Source organism: Hypanus sabinus, chromosome 11 (genome assembly GCF_030144855.1).
Source record: "Hypanus sabinus isolate sHypSab1 chromosome 11, sHypSab1.hap1, whole genome shotgun sequence".
Classification (NCBI taxonomy): Eukaryota; Metazoa; Chordata; class Chondrichthyes; order Myliobatiformes; family Dasyatidae; genus Hypanus; species Hypanus sabinus.
This window is the reverse complement of record NC_082716.1, coordinates 29,697,803-29,711,991: the sequence shown is the minus strand read 5'-3', so window position 1 is coordinate 29,711,991 and position 14,189 is coordinate 29,697,803.

Below are 14,189 nucleotides of genomic sequence, written 5' to 3'. Positions count from 1 at the left end.
ATCCTGTTAGAAGTAACGACGGTAGATAATGTTTATGCTTTCGTTAGTTAAAGAGTCGCGGATAGTTTGCATGGAAGTGTATTTAAAGTAGTCAATGGAGCAGGTAAACTCTCCCTGTATACTGCACCTTAGTGTAATGTAGTTATAGTCACCTTTGCAAGTATTTACACTTGAAATGTGATATTAAGGAAGGAACAAATACTGTATCAATCTTGTATTGTTTTATCAACAGTTTTCACCATATGTTAATGTGAAGAGTGAACAGTAAATGGTTAATCTTGCTGCGATCTGGTTCTTATTAACTGTGGTTTATCTTGACGTTAAATTCGGTGTTCGTGACACGCGAAGGAGAACTTTACAGTTGAATAGATTAGAACTTTATTCCCAGAAGCATAAGGCAATGAAGGAGGTTTGATAGAGCTACTGTAAATAAAGTTATAAGGGTATAGATAGGGTAAATGTAAGCAGGCTTTTTCCACTGAGGTCGGGTGAGACTAGAACTAGAGGTCATGGGTTAACAGTGGTTGGCAAAATTGTTAAAGAGGACATAAGGTTTTTTTTCCACCGAGAAGGAGGTGAGAGTGTGGAACTAGTTGCCAGCATAAGTGGTGGATGTGGGTTTGGATTTCTACATTTAAGAGAAAATTGAATAAGTACATGTTTGGGAGGGACGTTGATGTGACCAGGCAAATAATAGTTTGTAAACACAAAATACTCTGCAGATGCTGTGGTCAAAGCAACATGTACAACATGCTGGAGGAACTCAGCAGGTCGGGCAGCGTCCATGGAAACGAGCAGGACCGAGACCCTTCGTCAGGACTGAAGAGGGAGGGGGCAGGGGCCCTATGAAGAAGGTGGGGGGAGGGTGGGAAGAAGGCTGGTGGGTGCCAAGTGAAAAACCAATCAGAGGAAAGATCAAGGAGTGGGGGAGGGGAAGCAGGCAGGGATAGGCAGGAAAGGTAAAGAAGGAATGTAAGGGGAAAGCACTATGGGTAGTAGAAGAAGGCAGAATCATGAGAGTGGTGATAGGCAGCTGGAAGAGGAGGCAGAGTGAAACTAGGATGGGGGAAGGGAGAGGGGGGGAATTACCGGAAGTTGGAGAATTCGATGTTCATGCCAAGGGGCTGGAGACTACCCAGACGGTATATGAGGTGTTGAAATAATAGTTTGTCACAGACGAGGTGCATTAAACGGCTTGTTTCTGTGCTGTGGTTCTCTAGAACTTCACTCAGTAATGACCATCAGCAAAGTGGAGCAAGTAAGTAGACTCGGAAGGTTTGTAGTATCCTCTGAGGGCCACGGGTGGTCGCCAACGTCACTTGAGTGAAGCCTGAGTCTGTTGTTACCTCTTCAGGTGCTATGAATGGTGTCCCAACTAAAGTTTTTTCCCAGCGTGGTGACTGCCTCCCCCCCATCCCAATCAACCTTCCGTCTATAATTACAGTGATTATTATTGCTAATTATCATTTCCAAAGATCCACCTGCCACTGATTTTCCAGCCTAGACTGTCAATTTCAGCAGGTGCCCGGGGCAAAATAGAACTAGGTATAATAATGCCGTTATAATTTGCAAGTCATCCATATACACCCCCAGGCCAGGGTCCCCGCAGCCCACTTCCCACACCTATTACTTCCATGTTTTCCTGTATATCTTGGAGCTAGTGTTTTATGCAGACAACCTCCATCAAGAAAGGAAGATGTTGGAAATGAACAGCCTTGGGGCAACTGTGGAGTCAATAGAAAGTATGTGGCAGGGCTGGTTACAGAGAGTAGTAAGTCGTTGTGATTCTTTCCATATAGACTGTGGAGGCTCAGTTGCTGAAACAGAGGTTGATACATATTTTTAGACATTAAAGGATTCAGGGAATATGTCATGGAAAGTGACTCTGCGGTAAAAGAAATTCCATGCTCTTATTAGTTATTGGAGCAGGAACAAGAGGTTGAATGGCTCATGGAGTCATAAACAGATCCAGTCGAGAAACTGGCTCTGCAACCAATTGAGTCTGCACAGACCATCAACGCTCATTTTGCACTAATACTATGTTAATCCCACTTTTTATTCTCCCCACATTATATTCAACTAGCTTAAATTCTACCACTTACTAGTGGTAATTTACAGTGGCTAATTAACCCAGGTGTCTGGTGCCATGAGAGATGCGTTGCTTTGGAAAGACTTAATGAGGTAAAAGGAACATAAATTCTGGCTCAGATATGTTGCTCACAATGACCTGTTCTGTTCTTTAATTTCTTGCTGCCCACAAACTCTTGTTATCCGCTTACTATTGCTGCTACTTAGACCATAAAACCATTAGAACCATAGAACCATAGAACGTTACAGCACAGAAACAGGCCTTTTGGCCCTTCTTGGCTGTGCCAAACCATTTTTCTGCCGAGTCCTACTGACCTGCACCTGGACCATATCCCTCCATACACCTCTCATCCATGTACCTGTCCAAGTTTTTCTTAAATGTTAAAAGTGAGCCTGCATTTACCACTTCATCTGGCAGCTCATTCCACTCTCCCACCACTCTTTGTGTGAAGAAGCCCCCCACTAATGTTCCCTTTAAACTTTTCCCTCTTCACCCTTAACCCATGTCCTCTGTTTTTTTTTCTCCCCTAATGCCAGTGGAAAAAGCCTGCTTGCATTCACTCTATCTACACCCATCATAATTTTATATACCTCTATCAAATCTTCCCTCATTCTTCTACGCTCCAGGGAATAAAGTCCTAACCTATTCAACCTTTCTCTGTAACTCAGTTTCTCAATTCCCGGCAACAGCCTTGTAAACCTTCTCTGCACTCTTTCAACCTTATTAATATCCTTCCTGTAAATAGATGACCAAAACTGCACACAATACTCCAAATTCGGCCTCACCAATGCCTTATACAACCTCACCATAACATTCCAACTCTTATACTCAATACTTTATAAAGGCCAATGTACCAAAAGCTCTCTTTACTACCCTATCTATCTGTGACACCACTTTTAGGGAATTTTGTATCTGTATTCCCAGATCCCTCTGTTCTACTGCTCTCCTCAGTGCCCTACCATTTACCTTATATGCTCTACCTTGGTTTTTCCTTCCAAAGTGCAATACCTCACACTTGTCCGCATTAAACTCCATCTGCTATTTTTCAGCCCATTTTTCCAGCTGGTCCAAACCCCTCTGCAAGCTTTGAAAAGCTTTCTTATTGTCCACTAAACCTCCAATCTTTGTATTGTCAGCAAATTTGCTGATCCAATTTACCACATTATCATCTAGATTATTGATATAGATGACAAATAACAATGGAACCAGCACTGATCCCTATGGCACACCACTAGTCACAGGCCTCCACTCAGAGTAGCAATCCTCCACTACCACTCTCTGACTTCTCCCATTGAGCCAATGTCTAATCCAATTTACAACCTCACCATGTATACCTCGTGACTGAATCTTCCTAACGAACCTCCCATGTGGGACCTTGTCAAAGGCCTTACTGAAGTCCATGTAGACAACATCCACTGCCTTCCCTTCATCCACTTTCTTGGTAACCTCCTCAAAAAACTCTAATAGATTTGTTAAACATGACCTACCACACACAAAGCCATGTTGACTCTCCCTAATAAGTCCCTGTCTATCTAAATACTTGTAGATCCTATCTCCTAGTACTCCTTCCAATAATTTATCTACCACTGACTTCTCTCTCACCGGCCTAAACTTTCCCAGATTACTTTTAGAGCCTTTTTTAAACAACGGAACAACATGAGCTATCCTCCAATCCTCCAGCACCTCTCCTGTAGATACCGACATTTTAAATAGATGTGCCAGGGCCCCTGCAATTTCAACACTAGTCTCCTTCAAGGTCCGAGCCAATACTCTTTCAGGTCCTGGGGATTTATCTGCCCTGATTTGCCTCAAGATAGCAAGCACTTCCTCCTCTTCAATCTGCATAGGTTCCATGACCTCATTACTTGTTTGCTTTATTTCCATTGACTCCATGCCAGTTTCCTTAGTAAATACAGACGCAAAAAACCCATTTAAGATCTCCCCTATTTCTTTTGGTTCCATACATAGCCAACCACTCTGATCTTCAAGAGGACCAATTTTATCCCTTACTATCAAGTCAAGTCAAGTCACTTTTATTCCCATTTCGACCATAACTGCTGGTACAGTACATAGTGAAAATGAGACAACAATTTTCAGGACTGTAGTGTTACATGACACAGTACAAAAATTAGATTGAATGACGTAAAAAACAACACAGAAAAAACTACACTAGACTACAGGCCTACCCAGGACTGCATAAAGTGCACAAAACAGTGCAGGCCTTACAATAAATAATAAACAAGACAATAGGGCAGTAAGGTGTCAGTCCTGGCTCTGGGTATTGAGGAGTCTGATAGCTTGAGGGAAGAAACTGTTACATAGTCTGGTCATGAGAACCCAAATGCTTCGGTGCCTTTTCCCAGATGGCAGAAGGGAGAAGAGTTTGTATGTGGGGTGCCTGGGGTCCTTCACAATGCTGTTAGCTTTGTGGATGCAGTGTGTAGTGTAAATGTCCGTAATGGCCAGAATAGATACCCCGATGATCTTCTCAGCTGATCGCAACATCCGCTGCAGGGTCTTGCGATCCGAGATGGTGCAATTTCCGAACCAGGCAGTGATGCAGCTACTCTTAATATACCTGTAGAAGCTCTTCGGAATATCTTTCACCTTGACTGCCAAAGCTACCTCATGTCTTCTTTTAGCCCTCCTGATTTCTTTCTTAAGTATTTTTTTGCACATTTTATACTCCTCAATCACCTTATTTGCTCCGTTTCCTGTACATATCATACATCTCTCTTCTTCTTTATCAGAGTTCCAATATCCCTAAGAGAACCAAAGTTCCTTATTCTTATTCACTTTGCCATTAGATATAGTAGCAGAATTAGGCCATACAGCCCACTGAGACTGTTCTTAGCTGATTTATTACCATCTCAAAGCTGTTCTCCTGCCTCTCCCTATAACCTTTAATGCCCTTAATCAAGGACTTATCAACTTCTGCTTTAAATTTACCGTGCCTAGCCTCCACAACTGTCTGTGGCAAGGCATTCCACAAATTCACCACTCTCTAGCTAAAGGAATTCATCCTCATCTCTTCTGAGGGGACATCCTTCTTTTCTGATGCCATGCCTTTTTCTGTCCTTATTTATCTAGAATGTTTGTGAAAACTTTGGAGACTCTGTTGAGGAATTACAATTACAAAAATAGTCTAAAATAGTTGAATTATTCTCCTTGGAGAATTTGGAGGTATTTAATACTACTAGGGTTTACTAAGAATAAATACTATATGACAATAAGTCATAGGAGCAGAATTACATCATTTGGCCCAATTATGTCTTCTCCACCATTCTACCACAGCCAATTTTAGGAAACAGTCTGCATCTTTATACCTTCTACCAAAGTGCATGACAATGCACCTGTCTACCCTATATTCCATCTGCCACCTCTTTGCCATTCACTCAACTTGTCCTAGACCTTCTGAAGACTCCCAGCTTCCTCAACACTACCTGCTTCTCCACCATTCTTTCTATCATCTACAAACTTGGTTGAAGCCATCGATTCCATCATTGAGGTCATTGATATATAACATGAAAAGAAGTGGTGCCAGCATCAGCCACTGTGGAAAACCACTAGTTACTGTCAGTCAACCAGAATTGGCCTCCTTTATTTTCTGCCAGTCAGCCCATCTCTTATACATGCTAGTATCTTTCCTGTAATACCATGGGTTCCCATCTCGTTTCGTAGACTCGTGAGCAACAAAGGCCTTCTAAAAATAAATGTAAACAAATCCATGACTCTCATTTATCTATCCTGCTGGTTACTTCCTCAAAGAATTCCAACATATTTATCAGGCAAGATTTCCTCTGTAGGAAACCACTCTGACTTTGATCTATTTTATCATGCACTTCCAAGTACCCTAAAGCTTTATCCTTAATAATGGGCTCTAAAATCTTATTGACATCAAGCTAACCAGCTGGGTGTTGCTTGGATTTCCAGCACCTGCAGATTTTCTCTTGTTTCAGCTTATAATTTATTGTCTTTTGCCTGTCTCCCCTCTTAACGACTGCAGTGACATTAGCAATTTTGCAGTTTTCTGGAACCATTCGTAACTCCAGTGGTTCTTAATAGATCACTACTAATGCCTCCAAAATTCCTTCAGCTACCTCTTTCAGAATCCTGGAGTGTAATCCATCTAGTCCAGTTGATATATTCACCTTTAGATCTTTTAGCTTTTCCTTGGTTATAGAGACTGATCACTTCTGATCTCTGGACTCTTACCAAATTTCTGGCATGCTGTTGGTGTATTCTATGGTGAAGGCTGACACAAAATGCTTATCCATTTTGTGTCCAAATCTTTGTTTCCCACTACTGTTTCTCCAGTGTCATTTTCCAGTAGTCCAATGTTCCTTCTTGTCTCTTTGTTTTTACTTCTTGTGGCTGAAAGGTTGATAGCTAGAGGGAACAAATTTATCAGGTAATTATCAGAAGAACTGGCTGACATACAAAAATATCTTTTTAATGCAACAAGTGAAGAAAAATTAGAATTAACTATTTAATGGCTGGATGAATTAAATTCCTTAATAGTTTTCAAGAATGTATGAGTTGAAGGAGTAAAATGAATGAAACCATTGCAGAGAAAGTGTCATAGATTGAGGCTACCAGAATGCTGTGTTCAAGTAACTGGTGAGAGTGTTCAAGGACATCTTCTATCTCTTACTGCTGCAGTTGGAGATTCCCATCTGCATCAAAAGGGTGGCAATCATTCCAGTCCCCAAGAAGAGCAGGGTGAGCTGCCTCAACAACTATCACCCAGTTGCACTCACATCTGCTATGATGAGGTGCTGTGATGAAGATGTTGGTCATGGCCAGAATCAACTACTGCCCAAGCAAGGGCCTGGACCCCTTGCAATTTTCCTACTGCAATAACAGTCTACAGTGGGTGAAATATCACTGGCTCTCCACTCACCCCTGGATCACCTGGACAGCAGCAGTAGCTGTGTCAGGTTTGCAGTTTATTGATTACAGCTCAGGGTTCAACACCACCATACCTTCAGTACCAATTAAAAAGTTACAAAAACTGGGCTTTTTTACCTCCCTCTTCCATTGGATTCTTGACTTCTTCATTGGAAGATCAGAGTCAGTGTGGAGTGAAAATAATATGTCCTCCTTTCTGACTATCAACACTGGTTTACCCCAAGGATCCATGCTCCTCTCTCTCTCCACACCAACGTCTATATGGTCACACCACTCAAACACCATCTGTTAATTTGCTGCTGGCCTTAATCTCAGATGGGATGAAGAGACGTACAGGAGTAAGATCAGCTGGTTGAATGGAAATGCAGCAACAATCTTGCACACAATGTTAGTAAGACAAAGCAATAGATCATGGACTTCAGGAAGGGGAAGCTGAGGGAACACACACTGGTTCTCATTGAGGGATCAGCAGTTTCCAGTTCCTGAGTATCAACATCTCTGATGATCTATTCTGGGCCCAACATATTAGTGCAATTATAAAAAATGGCACGACAGTAGCTATACTTCATTAAGAGTTTGAGAATTGGTATGTCACCAAAGTCTCTCTAAATTTTCTACGGATGTACTTTGGAGAGCATTCTAATGGGTTGCATCGCTGTATGGTATGGAGCAGCCACTGCACAGGATTGGAAAAGGTTGTAAACTCAGTCAGCTCCATTAGGTGCTCCAGCTTCCCAGGCATCGAGGATATCTTCAAAAGGTGATGCCTCAGAAAGGTGGCATCCATCATTAAGGACCCCCATCACCCAGGTCATGCCATCTTCTTTTCATTACCAGAGGGAGGAAGTACAGGAGCAAAAAAGGCACTCACTTAACACTTGGGTGGGGGGGGGGGAGAACTGCTTCTTTCCCTCTGCAATCATGTTTCCCAACAAACAATAAATCAATGCATGAATACTATCCCATTACTTTTGCTCTCATTCTGCACTACTTATTTCATTTAGTTTTAAGATATGTATATATTTCTTATTGTAATTTATAGGTTTTTTTATGCATTGATCTGTACTGCTGCAGCTTAACAATAAATTTCACAACAGATGCCAGAGATACTAAATCTGATTCTGATGCAGTTTGGAAGAGTTGTCAGAGGAGTGATGTGCTGAATGCCTCCTTCTGTACTGCGGATCTTTGGTTCTGTCCACAATAGTACAGAGGGTAGGAGTACTGATATTGTTAAAAGAAATTTTTGGAGGTTTCTATCATTTTCTTTGTGATTTAAATCAGGATCCTGTTTGCAGTTTGAATTTTAAAGATTCACACAAATGAAAGAAGCAAGTTGTGAACCAGTCAAAAGAACTGCATTAGATTTGTTTAACTTGGGATGCCACTGATGCAATTACATGGATTAATATATTAAATAATTCATTTATTCACACATATTTCTTTATGAAATAGATTCCAAATCTATCAAGGATTCCTTCTGAGTGCGATGTTGCACCATATAGCCACATCAGGCATTCCGTTCAGCACGGCTTCATATTGCGAGGAGCTGTATGGATACACTGGGCTTCCAGTCAATGTGAAAGTGCTTAATTAACAGCAGTGGAAATACAATAATTTACTGTAGGTACTTCAGCAGTGTATGCTAATACAGCTTCTCATTTTATCGGGTATATTCACAACTCCCAGCTTATTTTCCATAAAATCATTTGCACCCTTTGTTCAAAATCATTTTAAAAGCAGAGAAGTTGTGTTAAGCTTTCATTGATTCTTGGTTGGTCTGTTGGGCATGGGTTTGGTCTCCATGTTCTCAACCATAACACAGAAAAAACACAGAAAACATAGCAAACATACAGCACAATTCAGGCCCTTCAGCCCACAAAGCTCTGCTGAACATGTCCCTACTTTAGAATTACCTAGGCTTTACCCATAGCCCTCTATTTTTCCAAGCTCCATGTAGCCATCCAGGAGCCTCTGAAAAGACCCTATCATTTCTATCTCCATCGCTCTCACCACTCCCTGCATAAATTACTTACCCCTAACATCTCTGTACCTACTTCCAAGCACCTTAAAACTATGCCCTCTCGTGTTAGCCATTTCGGCCCTGGGGAAAAGCCTTTGACTATCCAAATGATCAACGCCTCTCATTATTTTGTAAACCTCTATCAGGTCACCTCTCATCCTACATCGCTCCAAGGAGAAAAGGCCGAGTTCATTCAACCTATTCTCATAAGGCTTGCTCCCCAATCCAGGCACATCCTTGTAAATCTTCCCTGAACCTTTTCCATGTCCTTTCTGTAATGAGGCAACCAGAATTGAATACAGTACTCCAAGTGGGGTCTGATCAGGGTCCTAAATAGCTGCAACATTACCTCTTGGCTCTTAATCTCAATCCCACGATTGATGAAGACCGATGCACCGTACACCTTCTTAACCACAGAGTCAACCTGCGTAGCAGCTTTGAATGTCCTATGGACTCGGACCTCAAGATCCCTCTGATCCTCCACTCTGCCAAGAGTCTTACCATTAATACTATATTCTGCCATCATATTTGACCTACCAAAATGAACCACCTCACGCTTATCTGGGTTGAACTCCATCTGCCACTTCTCAGCCCAGTTTTGCATCCTATCAATGTCCCATTGTAAACTCTGACAGCCCTCCACACTATCCACAACACCTCCAACCTTTGTGTCATCAGCAAATTTACTAACCCATCCCTCCACTTCCTCATCCAGGTCATTATGAAAATCACTAATAGTAGGGGCCCCAGAACAGATCCCTGAGGCACACCACTGGTCAGCGGTCTCCATGTAGAATATGACCTGTCTACCACCACTCTTTCCCTTCACTATTTCATCCGGTTCCATACACACTTTCCACTGTCACGCTTGATTGGTCCTATTCTTCACATCTTCTCCTCTTGCTCTTCACATACTTGTGAAATGCCTTGGGGTTTTCCTTAATCCTGTCTGCCAAGGCCTTCTCAAGGCCCCTTCAGGCTCTCCTAATTTCATTCTTAAGCTCCTTCCTGCTAGCTTTATAATCTTCTAGATTCATATCATTACCTAGTTTTTTGAACCTTTCGTAAGCTCTTCTTTTCTTCTAGACTAGATTTACAACAGCCTTTGTGCACCATGGATCTTGTACCGTATCATCCTTTCCATGTCTCATTGGAAAGTGCCTACTCAGAACCTCACTCAAATATTCCCTGAACGTTTGCCACATTTCTTCCGTGTATTTCCCTGAGAACATCTGTTTCCAATTTATGCTTCCAAGTTCCGGCCTAATAGCCTCATAGTTCCCCTTACTCCAATTAAAAGTTTCCCTAACTTGTCTGTTCCTATCTCTCTCCAATGCTATGGTTAAGGAGTTAGAATTGTGATCACTATCTACAAAATGTTCTCCCACTGAGAGACCTGACACCTGACCAGGTTCATTTCCCAATACCAGATCAAATACAGCCTCTCCTCTTGTAGGCTTATCTACATATTGAGTCAAGTAACCTTCCTGAACACACCTAACAAACTCCACCCTATCTAAACCCCTCACTCTAGGGAGATGCCAATCAATATTTGGAAAATTAAAATCTCCCACCACAACAACCCTGTTATTATTACTCCTTTCCAGACCTTTTGACCGGGCTTGAAATAATTCTCAAGAGAGGCTAAGGTTCAAAACTCTAGAAGTATGAAAGCAAAGAGGGGAGACTTGATGTGAGACTTTAATGTTAATAAAGTTATGCTTTGTAACTTCAAAACATTAAAATGATTCAAAGGAAGACACATGGAGTCCAGAAATATGGGTGTAACTTCTAGTTTACTTTAAGTGAGGCGCTCGCATAACATGTGGTTGCATGAAGACGTATACAATTAACTTATTTATATATATCAAATTTGTAATTATTTATATAAACAAACAAGGCTTATTCAAACAATATATATACAGAATATATGATTACTCAAATATAACAAAAATATTTAACACACAACACTCCTCCCTGCTTATATATAAACTTCAACTCAACAGAGAATTCATCCCAAATCCATACACAGTATGTTACATAATACAACTATGACTTACAGACATCCAGACTTTAAATTGTCCCATTCAGGCCTAATGATTTAATTGTTGTGGAGGATTTCTTACTCTTGTGTGGTACTGTCAGAGTGAAATCACTCTGCTTGGCTTTAGAGACTTGGGCAGGTGAAATCAATCTCAGGTTCTGGGGCCTCCACTATGGTGATTGTAGGAGTTGTCTCTGAGACTGCACTCTGGTTCTGACAGCTCTGGACACCTTACTTCTCTTTTCTTTCTCTGGATCTACCTCAATCCCTTCCTTTTTCTTTGTTAGGTTCCTTCCCTATTTTACATACCCTCACTCTCATTCACGTTCTTCCTCTCCACCTCTGCCTTCGTTTTTCTTCTTCTAGTTTGTGCGTCTTGATTTTGGGAAGGTCCATTTAGTTTAGTGGAGCATTCTCTTATCAATCCTTCTATTGCTCCCTTTACGATCTGATCTCTCCTCTTCGTTTCCTCATCCACAACATCATCTGTGGAGTCCTTAATTTTCGTATCTCTATTAATTTGTTTCTTTTTGGCCTTCCACTTATCCAGCTGGGCTTTGGTCTTTACATTTAATTTTTACAAGCAGCATTTTTTCTTCCACTTGAAGTTCATGCACCTTAATGCACCTACAGTAGATTCTGGTTCTTTTTAATCACAAAAGCTGAATGCTTGCCTGAAGCTCCTTGAACTCTTTTCCAGCTTAAAACCAAGGCAAGCTTTCTTAGATATGTTCCCTCCAAAAACTCTGGCTAGGTCTAGCTAAAATGCCATCTATAAATTTGCCAATGATACAACCATTGCTGGTAGAATCTCAGATGGAGATGAGTGAGCGTACTGGAGTGAGATATACCAGCTACTTGAGTGGTGTCATAGCAACAACTTTGCACTCAACATAATTAAGTCAAAAGTGCTGATTGTGGACTTCAGGAAGAGTAAGACAAGGGAACATAAACCAATCCTCATAGAGGGATCAGAGGTGCAGAGAGTGAGCAGTTTCAAGTTCCTGATGTCAGAACCTTTGAGGATATAACCTGGTCCCAACATATATAAAGATCTAACCTGGTCCCAACAGCTACAAAGAAGAGGAAATGGTGGCTTAGGAATTTGAAGAGATTTGGTTTGTCACCTAAAACACTTGAAAACTTCTATAAATGTACTGTGGAGAGCATTCTGACGGGCTGCATCATTGTCTGGTAAGTGGTGGGGTGAGTGTGGAGAGCTACTGCACAGGACCTAAAGAAGCTGCAGAAAGTTGTAAAATTAGCCAACTCCATCCTGGGTACTATCTTCCATAGTATCCAAGACATTTTCAAGGAGCAGTAATTCAGAAAGACGGAGTCCATTATTAAGGACACCCCCATCATTCTGGCCATGCCCTCTTCTTGTTGTTACCCTCAGGAAGAAGGTACAGAAACCTAAAGACACACACTCAGCGATTCAGGAACAGCTTCTCCCCCTCTGCCATCTGATTCCTAAATGGATATTGAACCCATAAACACTACCTCAATTATTTAGAGTATTTGCATTATTTTCAATTTAACTATTTAATATACATATGTATACTTGCTGTAGTTGATTTGCTTGCTTACTTTTTTCTTTCTATTTTGTCATGTATTGCATTGTACGACTGCTGCTAAGTTCACAAATTTCATGAGACCTGCCAATGATAATAAACTCTGATTCTGTTGTAAGGGGACCGCTGCTTTTCTCACTTTCTCCTTTCCTCTGAGCATCATGGTCCTGCCTTACTCTAATATGTTCTCCAACTAGAGGCATGGAGGTTGACACCAACACCTGTTTGTCCTCTGTTGGTCAATGATTCATGGTGTTCAGCATGAGACAGTTGTGGCATCATTCAGGAGCTCTCTTCACTCACTTAGAGTGGGGTTTGTTGCAGCGATGTGGTATGCAAATATAGGATAGACCCCCAAACAGGTTATACTTGTCTCAGCCAATCACACCCCCACAATGCTGATCCTTTCATTTCACCACATACAGGCTCAACGAGGCTTGTGGGTTGTTGTATTTCACTGCCACAGATGTCATTCCCATAGGTATTATCTTTTCTCCAGTATAAGTTCTTGGTTGGCTATCTACAGGCCTCAGTTTAGTATCTTTGAAATATATCTCAAACTCATATTGTGGAATGACTGAAACAGCTGAACCAGTGTCTAATCCCTTTTTAATTAATTTGCCGTTCACGTCTTGTGTAAGTCATATTGCTTCTCTACTGCTAATTTTCACACTGTAAATCTCAAGGTTACACAATCCTGTGTCACTCACAATATTATAATACTTTTCATCAACAGTATGCAGATTAGTGCTCTTAATGAAACTGCAACTTGTCTTTTTAGTTTTTTCTCTTCCCAGAGCAGTCCATTTATTTTTGTCTGACTGGCATACTCTTTGTATGTGCCCTATGTTGTTGCATTTTCGGCAATATCCACCTTGAAACCCGCATTGATAGGTGTAAGTGAGCCCCTGCCACTACAGTAAGACAATTTGTTCAGCAAGGCCAGTTTCTGCTTAGTGATGCAATTTTGTTTTCACTTCCTCTCATTCCTGATTGCAACTCAGTTGTATCTCTGTCTGCGGTTTCCAGTGAAACGGCAATTCCCACTGTTTATATGAATATGAGCTGTGCTTCAGTTAGAAGCTGTTTTTGAATACTTTCTCTTAAGATTTCTTAAGCTAAATGATGTCTCAGTGTATCAGTAAACCCTTTACTGAGCTGACAATGCTCAGATAATCTCTTCAATTTAGCCACATTATTCCGCTTATGAATCCTAAAGCATTCTGCAATCACCAGTGACTTTGGTTCTAAGTGTTCCTGCATCACGAGCAGCAAAAGAATTTTCTGATGCTTTGCTGGAGCAGTCAAACTTCGAGGCAAACTGTATGCCTTTCAACCTAATGAACTCAGCAAAATTGGCTCTCACTTCTCATTGGTTATTACATTTACTTCAACATACTGTTCCAATAGCTCAGTATACACGAGCCCATTACCCGCTGTGTAATAAAACTTGTCAATGTTTTCGAAGCAGCCAATCATTGCTACTTTTTAAAAAATGATTATTATCACCTGGTGCTCACTCTTTATGAACCCTGAAATCTTCCATTT